The sequence below is a fragment of the Magnolia sinica genome, chromosome 11 (genome assembly GCF_029962835.1).
Source record: "Magnolia sinica isolate HGM2019 chromosome 11, MsV1, whole genome shotgun sequence".
NCBI classification, from domain to species: domain Eukaryota; kingdom Viridiplantae; phylum Streptophyta; class Magnoliopsida; order Magnoliales; family Magnoliaceae; genus Magnolia; species Magnolia sinica.
The window spans coordinates 63,645,573-63,651,373 of record NC_080583.1 but is presented as its reverse complement, the minus strand read 5'-3'; the positions used below and the strand labels follow the sequence as shown (position 1 = coordinate 63,651,373).

Genomic DNA, 5,801 nt, shown 5'->3' with positions numbered 1-5,801 from the left:
TCTTCTTGTTCTTCTTTTTTTTTTTCTGGGGTTAATGGTCGTGATACCCTGTGGTGGTGGGGCCGCTTTTGTATTCGTGAACTGTTGTCTAGTTTTCTTGCATTTGGCTGTGTTGGGCGCACATGTGCACCATGCATATGGGGGATGTGTGCATGTTCCCTCCACCTTCTTCTTCGTCTTTTTTTTTTTTTTTTTTTTTTTTTGCATTGATTCAAGTAGGAGTATTGTCACTTGTGTGCTTTCTGAATAAGGTTGATGTTGTTGATGATCCAGATCTACTGGAACTTGTAGAGATGGAACTCCGTGGTATGTGCTATGACTGTTGTCATTCATTAATTAATTTATTAAAGTTTTGGTTGTGAGGCATCCTATTATGCTTGTTTGAGAGAAACTGCTTTGTTTGTTAAACAACAGTAGCTACTTATAATATATGATTTTGTTGATGGTTGTTGTCACATATTTGAAGATCTGCTGTATTGTATTTATATGTGGTGTCCTTAGGTCTTACATGAACTAATTGATGACTTCAATTGGACATGCCAAATTTGGATGATTAATGATTAATATACTATCTTATCAACCATTTCTCAAAGCACTTGCATCCATCAATAGCTATCTAATCATCCTTACCTTTTGAGCCCTTCCAGTGGGGTTGCAATTGGTTTTGTTTCACAATAAACCAAACTTTACAACTAAGCTAACAATGAGCTTCTTTCAAAGGATCAAAATTGATAGCACTCTTACCTAAAAAGTATTGAAGGTCTTTAAAATCCTTTATCTTAAAATTTTGAGAGAGATTTTTCAAAATTTTCACATATCCTACAACACCACTTGTGATGATCAAATTATCTATGTCAACAACACAAAGTTTCATTTATATATTTCTTCACAAAAGTGCATGTATTAGTAAAAAGGAAAATAAAATCACTTGAAGAAAGTATTCTCTAACCTTTGTAACCAAGATTTAGATGCTTGTTTTAGATTATGGAGTGCCTTTTTTGGTTTGCATGAATGCCTCAGCTTCATATGATCATAAAATTCCATAGGTTGATCAATATATATGATGAAACCCTACTCTCTCACAGAAATGTGTGAATAACAGCACTCCAGATATGCATATCTTTTATCTTTCTTATATGTAGTTACATGTCGAATTTCTTCATTCTTTAATTCATTACACTCAATTCAGTTATGGTTTGCACCAATTCAAGAGACTGTACATTAGCCATTTAATATATAAGACTGGAGTGAGACTAATTACGCATTTAAATGTGTTGCAGGATGTTATTTGAATTACTTGTTCTAACAGGTGCACAAGTTGGGATGGATTGGACTTTTATCTTGAGAAAACGCCATGATTTCAAGTAGTTATTATTGTAATGGAAAGTTAAAAAATTAAAAGAGAGAGATAATAAATTCATGGAAAGAAATGTTCTTTATCATTAGGGCTGCTTTCACCGGGTTTGATGCAGAAATTGTCGCCAACTTCACAGAAAGACAAATAGCATCAGTGGCCACAAATTGCAACGTAGATTTAAACAAGGTTCGAGGTGCCATCAATAATGCTAACAGAATCCTCCAGGTCAGATTGTTGATTGGACCTGATTTTATTTAAATGATCTTGATAATCCATTTTATTTAAATGAACAGACCCAGATGTGCGTCAGAGCTATCCGGATATTAAGCGGGGGTCCCTGGAAAGTGGGAACCGCTGTTATGACCATGATGAAGCTATATATTTCCTATGGACAACATTGGAGTGGCCTGGCTATTTGGACAGGCTGTGTTTATATCTATATTTGCTTGAAATTGATGGAGCAGACCCGGATGTGCGTCGGAGCTATCCGGATGTTGAGTCGGGGTCCCTGGAAGGTGGGAACCGCTGTTATGACCATGATGAAGCTGTCCATTTTCTAAGGACAGCATTGGAGTGGCCTGGCCATTGGGACAGGCCGTGTTTATATCTATATTTGCAAGGACCACACCCTTAACCTATAACCTAAACCTATTCTCAAATCCCAAAACCCATAACTACAACCTAAACCTTAACCTAAGCCTATAACCTATAACCTAAACCTATAACCTAAACTCTAACCTACAACCTAACCTAAACCTATACTTATAACCTAAACCTATTCTCAAATCCCAAAACCTATAACCTAAACCTACACCTTAACCTAAACCTATAACCTAAACTCAATTCCCTAAACCTTAACCTATAACCTAACCTAAACCTATACTTATAACCTAAACCTATTCTCAAATCCCAAAACCTATAATTATAACCCAAACCTTAACTAAAAACCTATAACCTATAACCTAAACTCAATTCCCTAAACCTTAACATACACCCTAACCTAAACCTATACTTATAACCTAAACCTATTCTCAAATTCCAAAATCTATAACCTATACCCTAAACTTAAACCTAAAACCCAAACGTAAACCCGATCTCGAACCCGAACCTGATTTCATCAACCTAAACCTTAACGTATTCTCAAATCCCTAAACCTAAACCTACATTTAATCCTAATCTCAACTCCCTAACCTAAACCTAAACATAAACTTGAAAACCTAAACCTAAACCCGATCCCGAACCCGAACCCGATTTCCTAAACCTAAACTTATAACCTTAACCTAAACCTATTCTCAAATCCCAAAACCTATAACCTAAACCTAAAACTTAACCTATGACCTAAACCTTAACCTATAACCTTAACTTATAACCTAAACCTATAACCTAAACTCAATTTCCTAAACCTTAACCTATAACCTAACCTAAACCTAAACCTATAACCCGAACCTGATTTCCTAAACCTAAACCTTAACGTATTCTCAAATCCCTAAACCTAAACCTACACCTAATCCTAATCTCAACTCCCTAACCTAAACATAAACCTAAACTTGAAAACCCAAACTTAAACCCTATCTCGAACCCGAACCCGATTTCCTAAACCTAAACTTATAACCTTAACCTAAACCTATTCTTAAATCCTAAAACCTATAGCCTAAGCCTGAATCTAAACCTAAACCTTAACCTATAACCTAAACTCAATTTCCTAAAACTTAACCTATAACCTAACCTAAACCTAAACCTATAACCCGAACCCGATTTCCTAAACCTAAACCTTAATGTATTCTCAAATCCCTAAACCTAAACCTAAACCTACACCTAATCCTAATCTCAACTCCCTAACCTAAACATAAACCTAAACTTGAAAACCCAAACCTAAACCTGATCCCGAACCTGAACCCGATTTCCTAAACCTAAACTTATAACCTTAACCTAAACCTATTCTCAAATTCCAAAACTTATAACCTAAACCTAAACCTAAACCTTAACCTATAACCTAAACTTAATTCCCTAAACCTTAACCTATTTTATTTTAAAAAAAAGTAACGAGAGAATTTATTAAAAACGAAGAAAGGAAAAAAAATAAAAAATAAAAAGACAGCTGCTGAGATAGCAGAAGCAGAAATTAGAAGCCTAAGAAGAGAAAATTAAAGTCCTTAAGGTAAGATACATTGACTGTCCATTCGATGATAAGACTTTTAACCTAAACCTTAACCTATAACCTAACCTAAACCTAAACCTATAACCTACACTTATAATCTAAACCAAAACCTATAACCTTAACCTAAACCTAAATCTATTCTTATAACCTAAACCAATACTTATAACCTAAACCTATTCTCAAATCCCAAAAGCTATAACCCAAACCTAAACCTTAACCTAAACCTAAAACCTAAAACCTAAACCTATAATATAACACTTATAACCTAAAACCTAAACCTAAACCTACACTTATAACCTATAACTTAAACTTATAGCCTAAACCTAAACCTAAAACCCAAACGTAAACCCAATCTCGAACCCGAACCCGATTTCCTAAACCTAAACCTTAATGTATTCTGAAATCTCTAAGCCTAAACCTAAACCTACACCTAATCCTAATCTCAACTCCCTAAACCTAAACTTGAAAACCCAAACCTAAACTCGATCCTGAACCCGAACCTAATTTCCTAAACCTAAACCTATTCTCAAATCCTAAAACTTATTCTCAAATCCCAAAACCTATAACCTAAACCTAAACCTTAACTTATAACCTAAACCTATAACCTAAACTCAATTCCCTAAAACGTAACCTATAACCTAACCTAAACCTAAGACTATAACCTACACTTATAACCTAAACCTTAACCTATAACCTAAAAGCTAAACCTAAACCTACACTTATAACCTATAACCTAAACCTATAGCCTAAATCTAAACCTAAAACCCAAACATAAACCTGATTTCGAACTTGAACCCGATTTCCTAAACCTAAACCTTAACGTATTCTTAAATCCCTAAACCTAAACCTACACCTAATCCTAATCTTAACTCCCTAACCTAAACCTAAACCTAAACTTGAAAGTCCGATCCCGAACCCGAACCCAAACCCGATTTCCTAAACCTAAACTTATAACCTTAACCTATACCTATTCTCAAATCTCAAAACCTATAACCTCAACCTAAACCTATAACCTTAACGTAAACCTAAAACTTAACCTATAACCTAAACCTTAACCTATAACCTTAACTTATAACCTAAACCTATAGCCTAAACTCAATTTCCTAAACCTTAACATATAACCTAACCTAAACCTAAACCTATAACCCGAACCCGATTTCCTAAACTTAAGCCTTAACGTATTCTCAAATCCCTAAACCTAAACCTACACGTAATCCTAATCTCAACTCTCTAACCTAAACCTAAACCTAAACTTAAAAACCCGATCCCAACCTAAACGCGATTTCTTAAACCTAAACTTATATAACCTTAACCTAAACCTATTCTCAAATCTCAAAACCTATAACCTAAACCTAAACCTATATAACCTAAACCTAAACCTAAAACTTAACCTATAACCTAAACCTTAACCTATAACCTTAACTTATAACCTAAACCTATAACCTAAACTCAATTTCCTAAACCTTAACCTATAACCTAACCTAAACCTAAACCTATAACCCAAACCCGATTTCCTAAACCTAAACCTTAACGTATTCTCAAATCCCTAAACCTAAACCTACACCAAATCCTAATCTCAACTCCCTAACCTAAACCTAAACCTAAACTTGAAAACCCAAACCCAAACCAGATCCTGAACCCGAACCCGATTTCTTAAACCAAAACTTATAGGTTATAGGTTAGGTTTAGGTTAAGGTTTAGGTTTTAGGTTTAGGTTATAGGTTTTAGGTTTAGGTTAAGGTTTAGGTTTAGGGTATTTTTGTTTATGATGTTAAGCTTATATGTATTTATGCGTGAATGAATGTGATGTGGATAAGATTGTTTGTGTTTGGATGAATGTAATTTATGTTTGGATGGATTTACTAGTTTGGGTTTAGATGGATGTGAATGTGAATATGATGAAATATATTATATAACAGGTGTATATCAGGATGAATATGATGAAATATATTGTAACAGGTGTATATCAGGAATTTTGTGTGGAATTTTGTACTTGATTATTTTTTTTTTAAAAAAAAGACTTTTACCTACGAAAATTTTCGTAGGTAAACGTTTTGTAAATATTTTTAGCTATGAAAATGTTTGTCGCTAAAAGTTTTATAATTATTTTTAGCAACGAAAACTATCGTCGCTAAAAGTTTAACATTTAGTTTTTAGCAACGAAAATATTCGTCGCTAAAAGTTTTGTAATTATTTTTAGCGACAAAAAGTTTCTTCGCCAAAAGTTTAACATTTATTTTTTAGCGACGAAAATATTCGTCGTTAAAAGTTTTGTAAAAGTTTTTT

At 33.9% G+C, this 5,801-nt stretch overlaps 1 long non-coding RNA gene across 1 annotated transcript; it reads left to right on the top strand.

Moving 5' to 3' along the window:
- The first annotated feature begins 667 nt into the window (after positions 1-667).
- On the top strand, positions 668-1,647 carry LOC131218399 (uncharacterized). Its single transcript, XR_009157703.1, has 2 exons — positions 668-1,364; positions 1,447-1,647. It is a non-coding gene; the product is annotated as an uncharacterized LOC131218399 (long non-coding RNA).
- Positions 1,648-5,801: the final 4,154 nt, after the last annotated feature.